This window comes from Xenopus tropicalis, chromosome 1 (assembly GCF_000004195.4).
Source record: "Xenopus tropicalis strain Nigerian chromosome 1, UCB_Xtro_10.0, whole genome shotgun sequence".
In the NCBI taxonomy this organism is placed as follows: Eukaryota; Metazoa; Chordata; class Amphibia; order Anura; family Pipidae; genus Xenopus; species Xenopus tropicalis.
The window spans coordinates 80,795,528-80,818,363 of record NC_030677.2 but is presented as its reverse complement, the minus strand read 5'-3'; positions in this window follow the sequence as shown (position 1 = coordinate 80,818,363).

The window sequence follows — 22,836 nt, the reverse complement described above, 5'->3', positions numbered from 1 at the left end:
ATTATCAGATTGAAACAGAATACTCTATACCACCAACGACAATATATATTTAGAAAAAGTGCTAACACCACAGGAAATTACCATAATCCACACATGCAGCTCTGTGGAATTCTGATATAACACTGCTCTGCTTGAAAACAAAATACATCCAATAACTTGTTTTATAATTTACACGGTACACTTTCCAGTGAAAAAGTTTAGGTCATTGTCACTGAGGAATTGTTAAACCAGATGAGCAAATATGGTAAATAAATGATGTCATGATTCATTTAATGCATCAAATGTAAAGTTTAATCAATGCATTTACAGAACGTAGACTGCTATCTGCAATTTTAGTCCAAAGATAGGTGTGCCTATCGAGTGCCTTCAATTATTTGTATGTTTTTAATTTGAAAACCAGATTTGATTTTTCTTTCAAAACTAAAGTTGATATAAAGGCAAAATAAATAATTTCTAAACACAATACATACTGATTGAAAATTATGTACCATCCATTTGATCTCCAGTCTTGCTTGTCAGGCAAATCCACCAGCTTGAGCTCTGTGTACAAACCAATTAAAGTTAGACAGCCACCGTCTGTTACCCACTTTTTTATTATGAGCCGCCAATAAGATTAGTGCAGGTGTGTCTAGATATACTGCAGTAAGAGGTACACCTGCACTCTTCTTAATAGTGGGTACAGGGGCTGCCAGCTGACAAAACGTTTAGTACAGATAAGCATAGATTTTTGCCTGACAAACTAAAAAAATTCAAATGCTTCAGTCTTGCAAATGGTAATGTTAACCGATAATTTTTAATCGGTATAGGTGGAAAAAATACCCAAATCTAAGGCCCTCTCCCATTTCACTTTAATTCTCAAACCAGTAATAGACCCTTTGGAATGCACCCATATCTTTAATCAATATAAACTTAAAGATTTTTAGCAAAATATTAGAAAATAGACTAGCCCCTTTAATGTCCTGCATTATTGATGGCAACCAAGGGGGCTTTATACTACATCAACAAGCAGGAGATAATTCTAGAAGGACAATAAGTCTGATTGATGTAATTAATAACAACCCTCAACCTGCCTTGCTGCTGAGTTTGGACGCCGAAAAGGCCTTCGACCACCTTCATAGGAATTTTATGATCTCATTATTGGTATTAAATAGGTTTCAGTGGGAAATACGACCAGACCAGGCTGCCCCTTATCACCTCTCCTCTAATCCATATGCATAGAACCCTTGGCAATAGCTATACCACATAACCCGACATAAAAGGGATTCAATTTCATCAAAACATTTATAAGCATTCTCCTTTGGTGGATGGCATCCTTTTGTCACTCACACATCCATTTACATTTCTCCCAAATCTACACAAAATCCTCCAGGAATATAGCACCCATTCAACCTATAGTATTAGTGAACATAAAATTGAGGTCGTTCCCTTACATTTCTCACAACACATGCTTAAAACCTTGAAACAGAACTTTGATTATGCATAGAAAGCAGACTCAATCAAGTACTTAGAGATTCATGTGACCAAAACTTATTATAGCCTTTATGCCAGCAACTTCCCACACCTACTGCAACAATTTCAGAAGGATCTATCCAAATGAACCCAGGGCACCTTATCTTGGTTTGGTAGAATGACCTTAATAAAAATGAATGCATTGACATGACTGTTGTGCCTTTTTGAAACACTCCCCAGCCCTGGGCCCTCTAAAATTCTGCAATGTATCCAAACTATGTTTACCAGTTTTATTTGGTCCTATTGCAAGTGTACCAGAGAGGTGCTGCTGGGAAGAATATCCCAAGGGGTCTCTCAGTCACAGATACCAAAAAATACTACTGGGAATGCCACCTCAGTCAAACTGTCCATTGGACTGCACCAAACCCCATTAGTAAAATGGTGATAATCCCCATTATATCTCTAATCATATTAAACACAGGAATGATGCTCACTTCAGATTTGTCATAGGGGCCCTGGGTACAAGAGAATAATGTATGATATATTAGCAAGGCTGCCTCCAGGAAGCTTCCCTAAATACAAATATATGATATACTGGGTGGAACAATTCCCAGCAAATCTAAGCTTTAAGAATTGAGAACACATATGGGACAATGCCAATAATTCCTCTATCTGTGTCCAATATAGATAGAATATTTACAATATCATATTTAAATGATAGAGAAATGTCACAGATGATAGAGACAGAGAAATGTCACAGAATAAACCCCCCAAGTATCTGACAGGTGGAGATGTGGAAAGCTAAGGACATTGGTTCATATATTGTGGGACTGCCCCCAAATTATCCTCTTCTGGGAGATGGTAAGGCGGTCCTGTGAACTGAAATTCAAAGGGAACCCTGGACCTTTATCCTAGAGAAGCCCATTATTCAGGTCCACAAAGGAGGCCAGGAAATTGATGAATCCTATTCTGATGGCAGCCAGGAAATTAATCTGTCAGAAATGGAAACAGACAATTAAATAATATAATAGAGGAAGTGAAAAGAATGGGATTTCTGTCAGCTTTATATAATGGAATGGTGCACAAATAGGAAGTGATATGGGGTGACTGGATTTATTATTTACCTAATGGGAGACATTTCCAAGGGTCAACAAAAGATGCCACATATTACTAATTGCCCCCGTGTATTTATAAGCCTGTTTTTTTGTTGTTGTTGTTTTTTAAATTTAATTACTTTGTTCAATTGTTTTGATTTATTAAAGTTGTTGGTAATATGAAGGTATGGAAACCATGTTCTCAATATGCTGAACACTGTGATTTCTCTCTAAAGTATGGAACGGTTGCATTAGGTGCAGTATGTATGGGCCAACAGAGCCCCAAGCCTAACAACTGTCCAGGTTCATAAAGACAGGGCTAACCTTACATGTTGCATGTGCATTTTTTCTTTCTTGCTAATGTTTTTTACCTGCTGATACAGTTTATGGTAGGCAAAGGGACCTCTAATTTGAATCCCTAATAGCTATTTTACCCACTGTCACGTGCAGAATCATAGGCTTGCGTGGTGCTCACTTTGATCCAAAACATTTTAATCTCTAATAGTCATGTTACACAGGTGTACATATCACCTGAAGCAGGCGTGGTGCTTACTTTAATCAGGAGGACTTAAATACTGTAACTAAAAGCCATGTTTTCTTTGCTGTATGCGGCACTTTAACCAGGTGTGGTGCTCACTTTAGTCCCATAAGAACACGAAGAATATGACTTCATAGCTTTTCAGTAAACATAATTCAACATCTGAATAAAATCTGTAACACTTGCTGCAAAGGCAGCAAGGTATATTGCATAAAATAGTTCATATTTTTTCAGCTTTAGCTCACACTTTTCAATAGTGCAGCACTGCTTTTCAAATCAGAGATCATGTTCTAAAACCAGGCTTGGCAACTTTTTCCCATGGCAAATCTATCGCTTTGCACTGCTCCTTACATAAAACCCATGGAACTCCCCATTGCCAATAGTCCAGCTACAACTACTTTTTTTTATTATGGTCTTACAGCATCGCAATTTTAGTTGACATCTGGCTTTCTTTACAAACCCTAGGACCACTGGGTCCTATTTAGCTAATGCCAGTCTGGCCTAATCTTTACCCATAACATTGATTATGGTCCTTCCTTCCAATTTTCTCTACAACCTAGCAGACTATTCTTGCTAGAGCATCTTTTTACTTCTTGTGTCCCATAACAGAGGCAGCAGAGATATACCCTGAGGCTTGCCTGGCTTGATTACTGGGACATTGTTTAAACACTTGTTCAATATTTTAGTTCAGCATACTATAGGTCACATTGTGTTGAAAATATTCCTGCATTGTCAGGTTACATTGATAGTGTACACTTTCCCTTTTTGTGTATCAGAACATGCAGTAATACAGGTATAGGACCGGTTATCCAGAATGCTCGGTGTAGTAATATGTTTGGGGACTGTGCATACAGTACATACCTGCAAGTGTATGAAATTAGTATCATTTAATTATATGAATGTACATAGTGCACAAGATATCTGTATAGATTTAAACAATGAGTCAGTCAGATGTTAATTAAGTTGCTTAAGTTGGGAATGCTTTGAAGTGCCTTTGTGTTGGTTCCCTGGGTATTCCGGATAAGGGGGCTTTCAGTAATTTAGATCTCTATAGTCTTAAGTCTGCTAAAAAATCAATAAAACATTAATTAAATCCAACAGGGTTGTTTTGCATCCAATAATGATTATTTATATCTTAGTTGGGATCAATTACAAGGTACTATTTTATTACTACAGAGAAACAGTTTTAAAATTCTGAATTATTTGATTAAAATGGAGTCTATGGGAGACAAGCTTTCCGTAAGTCGGAGCTTTCGGGATAACGGGTTTTCAGATAAGGGATCTCATACCTGAATAAGGAAAAAATAAAGAAAAAAATAAACATAAGAAATAACCACATTAAAATCAACTTAAATAAGCTTGTGGAAAAAAGGTCTTTTAAGTCCTTTTACTTAATGAAAAAGTGAATACTTACAGTACTTCAGTATATGCACCTATGCTATTTATGATGTACTGTATTATTCACCAGTCCTCCAGAACAATGATAACTTTTTTTTCTCTTTATACAAATGTGCACATTATTTTTAATTATGTCTAGATTACATTTCTCAGTGTATAGATGAAAGTATGTACTAGACAAAAAAATTGGTCAACTTTTTCCACTACTAGTAGAGGAAACAGTGGAGCAGATTGTACTAAAAAATGTATTAAATCAGAAGCTTAATTTTAATTTCTACTTTGGGTGCTTATACTTATTATAGATTTCCTCCCTGTTACGATTTGCATTCATATTCAGAGATAGGTGCCAGTAATAGCTATTTAGGAGACTCTATGACAGAAGACAATTATTGCATCAGTCAAGGACACATTGCCCTCGAATAGTTTCACATTACATGGCAGCATAGAAACTGATACTTTCTGAATCACAATTCATAATGAGCCCTGTAGCATCTGCTTCCATGACAGATGTAACCACATTTTCTACTAATGTTTTGATGATTTTCAACTTCTGTGTGCCCAGAGCACAGAGAGCATGAACAGCATCATTGGAGCTCAATAGATGACAAGATCATAAGATGGGAAGCCACTGTAGTCAACTTTAAAGGCATGGATCATTACTATTCTAGAACTGCAGAATGTCTGGGCTAGTAACACAAGTTAAATACTGTATATAAAATAAAACACTTCTGGTCATAATTTTTAAAACTTTTCTTCAGGATTCCCCTGATTAAATGTATAAAATTATTAAATCTGAAAGGGGTATTTTACAACAAGGCAGGTAGTGCACTAACTGCAAAAAATGGCCACAATCTGCGATTTTTTTGCAGTTTGCAAACTGCTTTCCTCTAGTCCTGTATGCTATCCATTTCAGAGCAAGACACCTGCGAGTACCCCAATAAATACAGCACTCTTTGCATCCAGCAGAGTTGTATTTGTGAGGGGTAAGAGGGTGGTAGGCACTTAATTGTGCATTATTCAAACGCAGAAGTTAGGGAGTGGCCGAGGCCACAGGCCGTAATGGAGCCATGTGCTAGACCAGGTTGCCCCCACATCAATGCAGTGGTCTACATCTTGCACTAGATTTTTCATCTGGAGTGAGGTGTAAAGCACAGCCAGACCAGAAGAAGTGTTGCCTGAATGAGCACAAAAATACACGCTGTTGCACCACTTGGTGCTCTTGCACTTCTTTTCCTGGTCTTCCTAAATGACACCTTTATTTCTGTAGGTGTTACATGCACAAAAAGGAGGAACTGCTGCTGCCACAGCTCATTTTATTAACACCCATAGCCCTGATTCCTAAGTACTGTAGCATTCTTGTGTCATTTACACATTTTTATTCATTAATGGTTGGGTATGTCATTTTTACTTTTCAGAAGCTTCTATGACAGATGTAACCACATCTTCCCTAATGTTTGGATGATTTCCAACAACTCAGCTGCAACAGCAGCCCAGAGCAGAGAGCATGAACAATGTCACTGACACTCAAATGATGGCTTGACAAGATCATAACATGTGAAGCTAATGTGGCCAACTTTGAAGGCATGTATCATTACTATTCTAGAGCTGCTGAATTCCCAGGCTGGTACAATAAGTTAAAAATATAAAATATACAACACTTAAATCCATATATTTTAGAGCTTTTCTTTAGGATTTTTTACACGTATTTATTTATGTTTGTGTATGTCATATTTCCATTTAGAATTCCCATTACTGTTAAGTGAATACCTTATGTTTCAGAAAAATTAACTGGAACCAAAGCATTTCTCTATTTCCTATGGCCTTTGCTTTCATGCCAGTATAATCTTTCCCAATTTAGCCTACATCTAATTATTCTAATCCAACATAAAGATCATTTGTTTTCCTTTTCAATTAAAGGCATAGAAACAAATCTTTACACAAATCCTGTTATTACAGAAAATTAGCGTGTGGCTTATGTAAATAGAAAGTACAAGTGTTCTAAAAACACTTGTACTAGAGACAGGTAGATCCTTGGGATTTTGTGTTTACATCAAGTGTTCTTAAAGGGACAGTGTACCCCACTTTTTTAACATCAGTTCAGTGAGTAGAGATTGTGCTGAACATATGTTTTGCCTATTATATTAATTAGAAAATGTGGATGGTTTTTGCTATTTTTTGCTCTAAACAGGGCAGAATTTGAAAAGGAAAATTAATTGTCCCACACAAAGAGATCTAAGAAGATATTTATGCTATGTATCTTTTCATTTTAAAGGAATAGTTATAATAATGATGATACAATTATGGGATCTGGAATGCGGCAATGCGTTTTCCAAAAAAGCTCCAAATTACGAGAACCCGATGTACCTTACATTCCATTTTTAAACAATTATTCTGTTTTTAAAAAGGATTCTTTATATTCTGTAATAATAATACAATGCCGTGTACTTGATTTCAACTTTGATATCATTATTCATTATCAGTGACAAAACAATCCTATGGGGTTCATTTAATTTTAAAATTATTTTTAGCAGTCTTAAGGCTTGATGATCCAAATTACAGAAAGATCTCTTATCTAGAAAACCCCAGGTCAATACAAAAAATCCCATACTGGTACAGATATGTCCCATATGGATTTTTTTTGTATTGATAATGTGAGTATTCAGAATTCTCTATACAAAATGTGCATGTGTAATTATTTATTTATTTGTGTATGTATGTATAACTTTATTTATAAAGCGCTACAAGGAGACACAGTGCTGTACAATCTTATAATATACACAATTACACACAGGGAGGACACGTATAATAAATACAATAAATAAGTAAAAATACACAGATATTAAAGTTGGCCATACCCATGTATGGGATCTGAGGACAGGCCTGCCTGACCGACATCTAGCCTGATCGGCTAGTTGTTGTGGTCCCCGAACTGACGGATGCCTATACCCGTCGCTCTAATTCAATCGTTTGGCCCCAGGGCCAAACGGCCGAATTAGCCCGATATTGCCCACCCGTAGGTGGGGATATCAGGAGAAGATCCGCTCACTTGGCGACCTCGCCAAATGAGCAGATCTTAGCATGTATGGCCACCTTAAGCGCTATGTGGTATGAGACCCAGTAGGAAGGAAGTTGTTGGGTAACATACATGCATTAATTGGATGGTAAGAGTGCACAGGATATGGGCATTTGCCCTTAAGCACAGGACTCAACAAAGTTTTAGTGCTCCAGAAGGTAGCATCTGAGTTTTTTATTAAAGAGATTGAGTGATTGTTCCCTATGGAGCAATTCAGGGATACAGTTCCACAGGTAAGGAGCAGTGAGATAGAAAGGTTTAAAACAAGAGTGAGCAGTGGGTGTGGATGGTGTAAAAAGATGGAGGCTCTGAGAGGAGCGGAGGAGACGGCCAGGAACCTACAGAGAATTATGTTTGTTTTGATGCTTTTGTCACACTTGTGCTGGATGTGCTCGGCTGGAATGCCTGAAATTTTTAGAAAAATCTGCATTATGAGAAAAACCACATTCTTGAAGCTTAATATATTTTTAAAACCCTGGCCTATTTAGCTCTTACTCTATAATATAAAATAATTGAGCTCATTTACTAATATAGGTGATACTTAACACTAATACAAGTTATAAAATATTACCGCACTTGACTGTAAAAAAACTAATTGGTTGATATTGTCAACAGTGCATTTGTAAATTAGCACATATCTTGGTAATAAGCACTAATGATTTGTACTTGATAAGGACTATGCATATATACTGTATATACTGTATTCTGTTTTCTAATTCACTTTAGTATTGGCACAATCTTTACATCTATTTTTCAAAGCTTTATATGCTTCCCTTTCTTTTAAGTCTAGTCTCTTTCCTCTGACCTCTGCTACTTTGTAACTGTACGTGTAATTACAAATTTCTCCTTCGCTATATTGACCATTGGAGCTGTAGTTGTAATAATGAAACCCAGGTTTTGACATTCAGCCAGTAGTTACAGTGATACATATACTGATAAGCATCACAGCCGCCAGAGATACTTATAAGCTACAGAAAGAACATTTTCTGTTTCAGGCTCCAGTTTTAGCTCACTTTTGTTAATACAGATGTAATTCATACAACATAATATACAGTAAATCACCCAACATATTTCAACCTATTTATCTCTCAAAAAAAGAGTTATAGATACATAATCTGTTATAGGCAGGTATAAAACTGTGATGGTGTCACAGGTACAGTTAATGTATTGTTTTTGGTTTCATGCATTTCTGAAAGATTGATCATAGTAAGATATTTAGTTATAATGTCAGGCCATAGGGCTAATTTATGAAGAGAGAAAAATGTGCAAAGTGCAAAAAAAATTTTTTTGATGCAAAATGCCCTGTGTTTTTTTTTTTGTCCCATGGTTTGTCCCCTAATGCACAGCTCTTTACATTTCTAGAATGCACCTTCACCTGAAGTACAACACTGCCTGTGTTTAGCATATGAAGGTTTTCTTGCACTGCACCAATAGCAATGTTAAATAAACCCCTATATATTTTCAAATTATAATACCTAACATCTTTTATAATCGTATGCCCAATATCTTCTGTCAGGCACAAATGGCAGAATCGAATGCCAGATGGACTCAGAATTCAGGAATCAGATAAGCTGTAATTCAACAGTGGGGAAAACATAGAATACAGTCTTCCACTTTATCACATCCCTTATATAACCCCATTGCTGTATTATTTTTTTACTAGATTGAAAGTTTAGATGGATGAAAGCTGTAATACAATTATAGGTATCATGCTTATGAGGAGTTTCTGATTTTTTATTTTTCTGCACCACAATATGTTCACCTCTAATAATGCACTTATGTGCTTTCCTGCTGTATTGTACATGTTGAACTATCTTCTAATTATACTTTAGTTTTCATGATATTGTTCAGTATTTTAAAAGGATTCTGACACTGTTTACATTGTAAATAATTCAGGGGGGAATGCATCAGACCTGAGAGAGGACACATCAGGGCGAGGGGGGCCGGGAAGTTTGCTACTCTGCGCAGGGCCCCTGCAGGGGGGCCCACTGGTAGACATCCTTCTAGGCAACCATCTCAGGGCATTGTGCCTGATTCTGAGCTTTCAGAAAGAGCCAGCACTACAGACAGAACTGCTTTTAGATAAGCTCTTGTTTCTCCTATTCAATGTACTGTCAATATGACCCAAGTCACATAATAGCAAACAGAGTTTCTCCTGCTCAGGTGCTATTCTCATATCTACAGAGGGATTAAAAATGGTGGCAGAGAGTTTTTCTTTGTCTTTCGTGTTTGTCTATGTAAAGCCTGAATTCCATTCTCCTATTATGAGGCATAAATCCCAGTTACTGCTACAAATGGAGAATGCTATAAATGCTAAATGACAACATTTTATTTTAGGCAGTTCAAGAACCTACTAGCAAGTATTCGGTTTTAGACCTATTAATAATACCAAGCCCATGTCTAGCATTTGCGTGGGAGAGCATTTAGGCTCCTTTGAGATTATGCTGCAGAGAACACTTAATTTTGCAGAGAACACTTCATTTTATACATGCAAACTTTGCCAGTATAAGGGCATTTTAGCAATATAATAACTTGAGCTGGAAAGAGTACAGAGATGTGCAACTAAACTGGTACAATGGATGGAAGAGTTCAGGATATAACGTCAAAGAGATGGTATAATATGAGAAAAGACTGCAAAGGCTGGTCTTGTTTTCTCTGGAGAAATGGCACTAGTAAGGGGGCACAAGTCCTCTTTACAAGTACATTAGAGAGTATTAGAGACAGATAGCGGGGGATCTTTTTTTCCCATAAAGACACACACCAGAGGCAACCCCTTTAGAGGAACAGAACGTTCAGTTGAAGCAGCGTAAGTGGCTATACATGGTGAGGGCATTGAGTCTGTGGAATGTCTTGCTGGGTGATGTTGTGATGGCAGATTCTGTTAATGCCTTTAAGAGGGGCTTGGATGATTACTTGAACAAGCATAATATCAATGTGATACTAAAATCTACAATTAGTATAGATATTGGTATACATAGTTTATATATGTGTGTGTGGATAGGTGTGTATTAGTATGTTTGTATATGTGCACGGTTCAATAGGAGGGGTTGAACTTGATGGACTTGGGCCTTTTTTATCCCAACTTAACTATTTAAGATAACTCACTGAAACTTGTGCATGATAATAAAGTACCCCCTGTTGAAAAATATGAAGTATATTAAAAATCACTTACTTTGCAGCACAGCAAGAAGCACCCCTGATTAGATGACTCCATTATCCTTATAAAGATAAGAAATCAGCTAATTCTGTTTATCAGTCTAATTTTCTACTGTGGAGTCAAGAAATCTGCAACACAACCATTTCACTGTATACTAATGCTTTTCTAATGTATTACATATTACATCTGCATATTCACTCAGCGGGTGCTTCATTTTATTAAAGGTTTGAAAAACCTTGTATATTTCTTGGGAATCATTTTTCAGACTGCTGGCTATTGTTGTACATAGTGCCAAGAGATCATGTAAAAATAACAAGAAAAAAAACTTTTTTTAGGATACTTATCACAATAGGGGTTTAATGCTCCCATATATCTTTTGTTAAGTCATATAAATATTTCTGTTTAGTAATAAAGAATGTCTAATACTAAAGTATACATTGCTAAATCATTGTTTGGCATAAGCTAGAAAATTCCCCTGAAAGTATTTTTCTCTGAAAACTCTGATATGCTAAACTGCCAAATATTCAAATAGTATATGTTTTATTAAATAATAAATCCATTTGTTGTATGTTTTATTGCTTTACCTTCTGGTACACTGTTTTTCACCCAACTTTCACCAAAGGGGACATAATATAAAGTCAGTGTGGACTGACAGGTCAAAAGAAAATTTTACTAGAAAATGAATTTTCTACACTTGCCTTCTAATAATGTTTTATTTAGTCATATAAGCCATTACGTGCAATAAATGCCCTTCCATTCCAAATTGTCACTTGGGGCCGATTCAAAAAGTGGTTAAAATTATGTGACATGACCACTAAACTATAGCTCAGCTGAATTGAGAATAAGAGTACCCATAACAACAAACTGTTAGGGGTAGGGGCACATCTGAGCCAGGTGCAAAAGTGGCCATTCAGACAGAAAGTTTTTACTGAAAAGCATGTATGTAATACGTGCTTGGCAGATAAAGGTTTTTCTGCAAGCATGCATCACATACATGATTGGCAGTAAACGTTTTAAAGCTTTATTTTAAAGCTTTTTAAAGATTTACAACCTTATATTAAAAATCAAATAAAACCTAAAAAAGTAAGTAAATTAAACAATAAGTAACAGATAAATATTCCCTTCTTAATTAAAGGAGAAAGGGCAAAAATAAAAAAAGAATAGTGTTTGTTAATAGTGATGAGCGAATCTGTCCTGTTTTTAACTTCAATGAAAAATTTGTAAAACTACGGAAAAATCCACAAAACAGCAAAAAATTTGCTAATTGCAGGTGCCCCACAACTTTTTTTGATGCGTGCAACTTACTTTGAGGCACATGATCTTTTTCCGCAAAATTTCGCTGAAGTTTCGCAAAACAATTCACCAATGATAAAATGCAACATTTTGCTGCGATTCCATGGCTGCCGAAAAATTCACTCATGTGTACTTCTACTCAAGTAGAAGTACACATCCAAAAACATCAGATCTTTGACGTAATATCCCTTAACAGTAGGTCATTCAATTTTGCTTCATAAAAGTATATCTTATATATAATATATTATATATGTAGTCTATTTATTTCAGTTCAAAATCTAACATTAGCATAATAATTATTTTAATCAACAGTAACTGATATCAACATTACTGTTTTTGAATAGAGGATTTTCTCTTTTTCTTGAATATACAATGGAAATAGAATATATGAAATTCTGTATTTCTGTGTGGAAAATATCCCAAATAATGACATTGGCAGTTGTCACTACATTAGTGTGATTGATGAAATAATTTAAAATGCTTAAGTTTATAATTTGTTTTGCATTTTGGACAATTACATTAAATATTCAATCAATAACACACTAAAAAAGTGTTTATTTATAATAGATATATAAACTGTAGGAGAAAAAATATAGTTGCTGATTATCTTATATCAGTATAGGTAAATATCTTTGTAGCACAGACATCTCCACTGGTACTACAGCTCCCACCTTCCACTATCACTTAGCCATTAAGCAAATACATTTCCCAGCATTCTTCACCATTTGTCCTTTGGCATACTTAGGGTAATGCATTGTAGGGATGTTTTGTAGCCCTTGTGAAATCATTTTCCACTTAAAGTGAAGAAACATCTGTAAATTCCAATTTATTACAAAGCATATGAATCACCAAATGTAAAATATTTGAAATGTTTAAAATTACTTTCATATTCATATACTCCAGTTCAGGGTATGGATCTACATATTTTGTCTTACTAGATACTGTTGAGTTACAATTCCAGGCACATTCATGTGCAGTTCACTAATAGCTGAAATATCTATGCTTAGTTATATTGACATCCCACTTGTGTTCCATAGGAACGAATAGAACATGGGTGAGTTTTTGTCTGTTAAACTCTAAACTCAGATTTTGATAAATCTGCCCTTAAGTGTTGCATTTTATCATAACGTTCACAGTTACATATTATTAACATTTATTTATAAAGCGCCAATAATTTCCGCAGCACTGTACAATAAGTGGGTTTCATACATTGGACATACAGAGTAACAAATAAAGCAACCAATAACCGATACAAGAGGGCCCTGCCCAAAAGAGCTTACAATCTACAAACATATCCAGCTGCTGCTTATGACAAACATTATAAACTAATAACTACAGTTATGTAGTTAAGTGCAACTCCAAGGCACCCTCTTTTATACCCACTTTCCAGCCACCCATTACCCCTCCTTCTTCCTGGTGCACCAAACCCAATCCCTATCCTCTCTTTTCCCTCTTACCTGGTCAAGGCTCCCCCTTCCTTAAAACTCTGGCATCTGGAGATTGCCCTAAATTGTCCCATTTTTGGACATTTAAATGATAGGTTATGCAGGCGAAACCTTTCAACCAAACAAACTAAGCATTGTGCTTCCTAGTGCGCATTTTAGCACAACACATTTATCTTAGGAAAAGGAAAATAACTGTGCCCAAAACTGCACCCCATATAGTTAAGCAAACAAAATTTGTGATAAACAAAATAATATACATGCTTTTTCAAGCAAGGGTACCAACATTTCTTAGGCAAGAGGTGACTAAAAAAGCATCTGCATGGCTTTTGTTTGTGTCTATGGGGGTTGATTTAAGCACTTTAATATTGTTTTTCTGATACTTACAAATGCAGCATTTGAAGCTCAAGAAACAGCACTGTGTGCCATTAACCTTACAATTTACATTGCCTCCACAAAAATATGTAAGCAATAATAAGACATCTTTAATGTGTTATACAAACACACACCTTCACCTTCAGTCCCAGGTTTGTTCTTTGAAATAGATCTTTGGATACTGCACATTTGTAACTCAGGTCAAATAGTCACAGTAAAAGTAAAGAAACTTAAAGGAATAATACCTCTTTTCTGAATCTAAGAATTAAAATTAGATGTAGAGGAAAATATAAAGTTAACTTATTCAGAGTAAGTTTCTATTTTGATACGGTTATTCCCTCTCTTTTAAGCAGGTTCTGTTCTCTTGGGGATGTTAAGCTATTGGTTTCAGGGTTATGTGAATATACAGACAGCATCTCCTCTATGACACTGCTATGCATACTGATTTCTGTTCCCTTAGGCTTATAGAGCTGTACTAACAGCCAGAGAGAAGGATCTACTTCCCTCCACCACAGGTTTCTAAATCCTCTACTTAATAAATATTGTGTTGTGTTGCTTTTCAGAAGTAGACCTAAAACACGTCACAGTGAGTCCATAGATAGATATTGCCACAGTCCACCATATTATGCACCAAACTATGCATCTCTCTACTCAGTTGATTGTGATTCTTAAAGAGATTCTGACACCAAAAATTAAACCTTTTTAGCATCTATCATAACATTGTCTATTTGTCTATTCTATTTATAATTTTGATTAAAAATATATGCCCGTTGCTTTTACATTGTCTATCTGATCCCCTATGTTCCTCTATGAGAGGGCTGCCATATTGTGCAGCAGGAGTCCTTTAGCATTAGAAGCTATTACTGACAGGCTTAGAAGGGACAGTCAGGTTGGCAAAACAGTCAGGCTTAGGAACTTCAAGAAACAATTACTTACAAAAGCAGCCTTATCAGTTAAAAAACAATTAACATGACATATAGTACAACTTTTTGTGTACATTCATATTTTGAAGAGTAGTTTTTTAGCGTCATTATCACTTTAAAAGCATATTTATTAAAGGGGCGAACTCTTACTTTCACCATTTGATAAATATGCACTTAAAATCCCATGTCAATGAACTGAGAGATGGAATTTCACTTCTGGCAAATTGTAGTAATCTTCGTAGTAAACCACAGGGTAGTACAGTATACAGCTCTGCTGCCTGCAGCAGTGAGCTTATTTCCCCCACACACTCCAAAAACATAAAGGCAAGTTAATTAGCACCTGATAAAACTGACCACATGGTCAGACTGGGGGGTGCAGGGCCCACCCAGGCTGCCACTCCAGGGGCCCCCACAGTGCCCCCGCCACAGCCCTGGTGGCCCCACTCCGACTGTGTGGTTGATCATATTATGTGTCAATGTGACAGGAACCCTAAAAATTAAGTTTCATCAAGGCATAACCTGATGTTTTATTTCTGTAAAACATTGCAGAAAATAACAGTTCTATATAAATAAAAGATTATAACAGACTAAGAAGAGGTAATCAACATTACTGCACAGGAATCACAACTTAATGTGTAAATTCCATATGCCATTGCAGATGAATTTATGGTTGAGTGCAGCTATATTCTTTTCTCTGGTGATATTATATTATTTAAACTCTTGTCAGCAGAGTTCATTACCCCTGTTAGATATGCTTGATTTTGTAAAATCTGTAGGTTATGGACAATAGAGAACCACAGTTCCCCTAACCAAAAGTTAATGAAAGCAGCCATGTTAACCTAGGTATGAGTAGATTCCAACTACAGCATAAATTCCAGGATCTTCATATAAGCCATACCTTTATTATGAGCAAATTTTGCCTTTTGATATTTTATCTGGAAATTGTTCTTAATACCAAATCCCATGCAGACTTAGACAAGACACGAACAGCTGTGAGTACCACTTCCAAACAGCAATTTCACTCCTATTAATGTTGTCATTGCAGAATAGTAGTTATGCTAAGCATATGTTTAGCACTGTATATGTCATATATTTAAATTGATGTTAACATTTAAATTTGAAAAAACCTGTTAACAAACACGCCTGCTGCTCTGATAGAGCTAGATATCAATTTGAATTTGAGGCCTCCTACCCACTCAGGATCTAAAACCCTTTTTTAAAACACATTAATATGAAAAGCAGACTTCATTTGTTTAAAAGATCAAAATCCTGGCTGTGGTTTGTACGTGACTTATCTTATAAATTGTTTTTCAAAATAGTTTAAACATAACAAGCACAGCATGACCTACTGTATATCTAATATCCTTTTAATCTTGCAAGATAAAAGGTATTCTTCAACATCAAAACAAGGCTTGGGTTAACAGAAAGTTGACTTGTCTTTTATTGATAAAAAATGTGATTTGCTATGATCAACAATTAAAGGTTTAAAATAAACATAAGCAAGTTGTGAAGTGAAGATAAAAAGACATTTCATCACTGCAAAACCTTCCTTACCATTCCCTGCAGACCAACTGACAATGACACAACAAGATGACAAATATCGTGCTGGTAATGATGATTCTGATGGGATAATCCTCTAGCATTTGTAACTGTGATTAGGATGACTAATTTGGAAAGTGTGAGCAAAGGGAGAGTTGTAGGACAGGTTTATGCCCCATTTCAGTTTAAAACTTCAGTTTCTGCAAAAGGTTGCATAGTTGAAAACAAACAAAAACTTATACTTCAAATCAAAATACTTTCAAGAGAGGCTCAGTAATATCTGTATGTGCATATTTGTTCAGTGTGAGGTTGTTTTCATAAACCTACATCGCTCATTAAAACTTTGCTTCCCCTTTTCAGAGTTAGGGGCACATTTACTAAAATCCAATGTTTGTCTGGGCTTAAATCACAATAAGGTAAAAATTTGTAGTAACCACGATCATTTCTGAAGTTCTAAAATGTCACAAAAATGCTTTTATCGTTCGTACGAATTGGGTTCCGAAAGTCACTTAATTTTCATGCCGAAAAGTTTGTTAAGCCACGAAAAAACCTTTCTGACTTTGATGCCTTCCATGTCTGGCTTTGGAAGCCTTCCATAGGACTCAATGGGACTCAACAGATCAAACCTGGCAAAAAGATAGTCCTGAGGAAAGTTTAACCAAAGCTTTATAGAATTCCGAAATTCTTCGTAGTCTTTGCACAAAATGCTATTTTTCCGTGATTTTTTAACGAAAACCACCAAAAAACGTGGAATTTTAACAAAATTTCGTATACATTCCAAAATGTTCTATAAGTTAAAAAAAAGTGAAAGTATGAAATTATCTCAAAAAAGTTTTGTAAATGGGCCCCTTAGTGTCCCAATAAATACAATAAAATACTTTAGGAAAATTTGCAATGGACCTGTGTTTTCTATTCATGACAAGCATTAAGGGCTGTTAAACACAGGGAGATTAGTCGCCGTGTGACAAATCTCCTTTGTTGCGGGTGAATAATTTCCCCGAAATGCCATTCCACTGGCTAGAATGTAAATCGGCGGTGGGAAGGCATACGGCACTGCAATTTGCCGAAGTGGCAGAAGTTTCTTCTCAAGGCATTTCGGGAGATTAGTCGCCCACTACAAGGGAGATTTGTTGCGTGGCGACTAATCTCCCCGTGTGTCACAGCCCTAACAATTAACTAAAAAGCAGTGTGTTCTCCCACTTTGTGTCTAAAGTGTCTGATTACAGAAATCCAAAATACTAGATAACAGCAAATGATTTATGGGGTACAGGTAAGCAGGATTTTCAGTGATGAGTATTCTTGTATGTGTAATTAAGTTTTGGGTGTCCACTTTAATTTTATAGAGGGTTTTGATTCTCTTTAACATATCTCGTTAAATCAACAATGGGAATAAAGGATAAATATTTTATAATATGGCAATATGCTGCTGTCCATATACAGTTGCTTTGTCCTTTTTGGGTCTGTAGATCTAACATGCAGTAAAGAGAAGCTACTGCTCCTCCTTTCCTTATCTGCCTAGTCACCATGCAGCTGATAACATGGTGCCTCAGCAGATGTAATTTTCAGTTTAAACAGAACAATGTAATCAGACAGGTTCATAGTATGGACTTTAAATATTGAACCCTTCCCCAATATGACATACATGAATAGATGCTTGAGCAGCATGGTCGGAATTATTCCACCCAAATCTAGGCATGCATAGCCAGCTTTACAGACCAGTTATGAAATGCAGGTGCTGAGAAAATATTTTAGCAAAATTCATGTTGCAAAACATAGAAAACTGACAAGAGGTATTTTAAACATGTTTTGCAGATTTGCAGGGTCTTTTTTCAGGACTAGGGAAAATTACGTCAAAAGTAGTTAATCTTAAAATTACATTTTAGTTTAATGTAGTCATATACTGAGACAACTTGCAATTGCTCATTTTCTTGATTTACTGTTGTTTTTGAACTTTCTTCAGCCTGAAATGTAAAATTCTGCATGGTTTTAGGGTGCAGTAACCCACATCAACCAAATGGGTTTTTTTTACTGGCCACCTTCAGCTTCTTACTTTCTTATGCCTCGCTTCCTGTCTAGCTCATTTGATATTTCCACATATCCTCTCATTTACCTGGGTTGTATAACATAATGTGCAAAGTTTGCTACAGTTCTTATCATCTATCTCAACAAATCAGCAGGTGGCATTTCCTGGTCATTTGTAAACATTGCATGAGTTGCTATGAATTACTGTACCAGGGCACTTTTTGACTTTTGCATATGTAGGGTTATTTGTTTTTAATCACTGCAATAATTCATGGGAATTTGCCATTACCAGTAGTGATCCAAAACTGCAAAATCATGTTTTATTTAAACACCTCTACTGGACCACATTGCCCTTGCCCAGCATAAGCAGTACCTTCTCTCTGATAGGGTTACTACCTGCCCGGTATTTTACTGCCAAGGCTGGGGCCGATATTACAAATGTATCAGCAATGTAGTTGTTAATATGTTAATACCCTTAAGAAAAGCCCCAGTCCTGCCACCGATCCACCCCTAATGTACTGTTTTTCTTCCCCAATCACTCCATAACCCGTCCTATGGCTGTTGCACATTATAGCCCCACCACTTTAAGTCACAGCCTGTACCACATTTGTTCCTGCCCCCCACTGGCCGGTAAAAGATATTCAGAAAGGTGGCATCCCTACTCTCTGACCAGGAGGTGATTTAAAAAAGCTAAACTGTTCAATTCTACATTACATTACATGTGCGTGACACACTGAAATATATGAGTTTCACTTCTTTCACTTATCTTTATTACTGAGGTTCCCCCTATATATTCTCCAATTGTCTTTCAAATAGCTACCTGGTTGCTAGGTTAACCGTGCCCTAAGAAATAAATAAAAATAAAACAAAAAGAAAACATTTTAAGGTGAGCTACTCCTTGAAACGTATGTAAACTATTACAGAAAATACACATATATCTATTACAGAAAATTTAATATGATTAAAATGTAAATCAAAGATAAATAAAACCTGTAAATCAGTCTTAGGTGAAAACAACATTTAAATTGGTTTTAGTCAACCTTGCACTAAATGGGGCATAAATAATGAAGCTGCTCCTTGCCTTTCCCAACAGTATTAATGGAGCCATTGTATTTGTAAATGATTAAAGCAAATGCTCATTGACAGAAAAACCCTGTTACTGTTTGCTGAAGTGCTACTAGTTATCTGCCATACAATGATAGGTTTCCAGGGAGGGAGCAGAACTGCCGAAGAAGATCTTTACGTACTCTAATGCCAGTGAGCCATGAAGCCTATAAATTAGTTGCTTTAAATGAATTCTCCTTTCATGTCCTTCTGCTGTAACAGCTGTCAGATCTCTTCAGTGAAATACTGTGAACTAAATGCAATAAAGAAGATTCTGCGTCTTTAAAATTAGAAGCATCACAAGGCTTAAGACAGATTTCTGCCTGATAACTATAGGTAACCATCTCTTTTCCATGGTGTTCTGAATACAACATTCTATTACCACTATCTGGCTAATAATCTTTGCAGTATAAAGCAACATGAACATACAGTTTCTCAATTCCTCTTTACATTGTTGTCATCTGTATTATACATACAGTACATTATAGAGAGGGATCATAGAATGATATCAGATGGCTTGGTAAGCCAGAAGTGTATTAAGTGGGGCATGCAATATTTTAAAATAGTGCAGCCAGTGTGAGAAATGGTCAGATATAAAAACAATGCTTGAAATGTAGCATTATAAGCCAGGGCTGCAAAGAAATGTGTATTAATTAAACAAAGAAGTACTGAACAGTATCTCAGAGCTGCTGATTAAGTGCACACAGCTGCATACCTATAAATGTGTCTGGCAGCAGAATTTTGTTAGCATTTAATGGAAAAAATTTGCTAGGTATCTATGCAATTAATCATATCTTACTTACTCTATTTTATTCCATTGCCATTCTGTTCTATAAGATCACATGTGAGACACAAACAGTTGTAAGTAGGGTTGCCACCTTTTCCGGAAAAAAATACCGACCTTCATATATTTTTTACTTTTCCTATTAATAATATTGGCACCAAGTATAATTTTTACCAGCCAGGCTGGTTTACTACTGGCTGGTTGCAACCCTAGGTGCAAGTGACTTGACAGAATCATTGGCGTCATATAAACCTATGGTGGAAATCGGAAAGGGCAAATGGGAAATGTCCTTTGCTGGGGCCACAGGGAGATTCCTATAACAATCCTGCCCTTGCCACCTCCATAGCTGCCCCAATGCAGAAAGAGTAGTCTATCAGATCCTGCCTAATTGAGTTAGGCCCTATCTGAGAACCCTTAAAAACTGGTATTTAGTCAAAGGTTGACTGTTCTCACGAATTTATAAAGGGCCATTAGCTATGGGCTGTACCTCCAGAAACCTCTTCAGATAGCCCCATGGGAAATGTACTCCCCCATCCAATTTCCTCAATTCTATTTGGCAACCCCTACCCCATTGGTCTTTTTTGTAGCAGGGTAATCCTGTGCTGCCACACACCAGCAGGCATGGGTGCCCCCACTAAGACTGCCTCTGATGCCACCTGGCGAAAGGATCCTCATTGGGAGTGAGACATTATTAAATTATTATTAATTATTATTATTTAATTTTTCTGAGACACAGCCCTGCAACTTAAGTTGATCTGCTAGCACCTGAGCATGACCTTGGGTGAGGTGGCAGACTGCCAGTTGATGGCTTGTACCGTCCCCAAATTGTCTGAAGTAAAGTTTGCTCCCCCACAAAAAGACTGCCACCACGATGGGGAATAACTTGAGGAAACACACCCAACCGCACCCATGTACTGGGCCATTGTTCTGCACTTGCCATTGAAATATCTGCCAAATCCCCCAGCTCCTGAAGCATCCGTAAACAATTGAAGCTCATAATTCAACACCTCCTGCCCCCAAAAGTAAACCTTACTATTGAATCCCTGAAGAAATCGTGACCAGATCTGTAGATTTTTGTTTTTGACTGCCTTTGTAAGCCACACATGATGATGCTATGTTCCCTAAAACTTGACATCAATTGCCCCAAATGCTGACAAAACACCCTCCCCATTAGGATAATCCTGCAGGCAAAATGTAACTTTCCCAACAAAGACTTGGACGCCTTCAGTGTCACCTTCTCTTTACCTTGAATCTCATGCACCACTTTAAACAAATCTTCCAGTTTGTCAATAGGCAGCTAAATTACACCTAACACCATGTCTATGCCCGACAATTCTTTTGACGCATGGCAAATTTTTTATCATATTTAAAGGCCTCCCATATACTATCCAAATTGCAGAACAGAACTGGCCAGGATGCAAAATGCCATCAGCCATTTGCCAAAGGTCTCTTCCTCCTCTTTCTTCCCATCCTTTTTTTCATCTTCCTTTACCTCTACTCACTACTCATCTAGCGAGAGCAGAAAAAATAATTCAATGTGTTCCCCTTTCCTTTTTTTCCCAGACCTTTCTTTAAGTGCAAACCCAAAGGACCTGCAAATTAAGCATATGTGTTTTGTCTAGCAACATCTGCCACCCAGTCTACCACGGCCTCCTTCACCCTTTCCCCTTCCCTTTGGTATTTTCCCTTAGAATCTGCTTGTCCTGAGCCCCCTGCTGCCCTACCATCTTACCTGATGTGCTAGGAGCTACTGGGGCAGTTTCCATCATGGCCTCACCCCCCAGACCCTGGTGATGCTAGTGTTTGTGTCCCCCTTTCCCTCCTATCTGGCTAAAAACTCCTTTAAGGCTCCTCGCCTCTTCCACCTGTTCCCTTGACTGGTCACTCTCTGTGGCCACTGACTTGCCCGCCCCTCCAGTGGCTGTAGTCGTTCATCCTCTCATGGCCTGTGGGAAAGAGCTCAATGGCAGAATGCCACAGGTGCAAGGCTGTCCGTACCTCTGGCCCTCAAACCATGCCTGTCCCTAGCTACACTCCCTCAGCTTCCTGGAGCATGAACCCCTGCTACCAGCCCATCTGTGGCTGTGTGACCCTGACCCCTCCTATTAAGCACTTTCTTATTCCTCTTGTTTGTACTCCAGCATCTCTTGTTCTGCCCAAGGGATTTTTGCTCATCCCAGCCCTGTTACTCTGCCCTCCTGAGGCCTGTTTTAGTGCTCTGCAACTCCCCCGTGTGCCTGCCACATGGTCCTGCCCTGTCTCCTTGTGCCCCCCTGGCTTGCCTGTGTCCTGTGGCTGCCACCTTCCTAGCCACTTCTGACTGCTCGCCCTTGCCATGGCTGCATCCCTGGTGCCTCAAGCGCCCCCTCAACCTCTCTGCCAGACTGCTCCAGTTTCCCTGCTGAAGAACTCCTCCTTCTTGTGCCTGGACTCAGGCATTCTGGTGGCCTGGTCCACGACGTGAGCCATTTTGGATTGTTAGCAGCACAACTAGCACAAAAATGCTAAAATTGTGTCATTTAAACCTATGGTACAAAGAGCAGATGGGAAATGTCCTTGGCTGGGGCCACAGACCCTCTGGTAGCCTGTCAGACCAGTCCAAGACTATGAATGTGCATTCAAAGGTGCCATATAGTGTATGTATA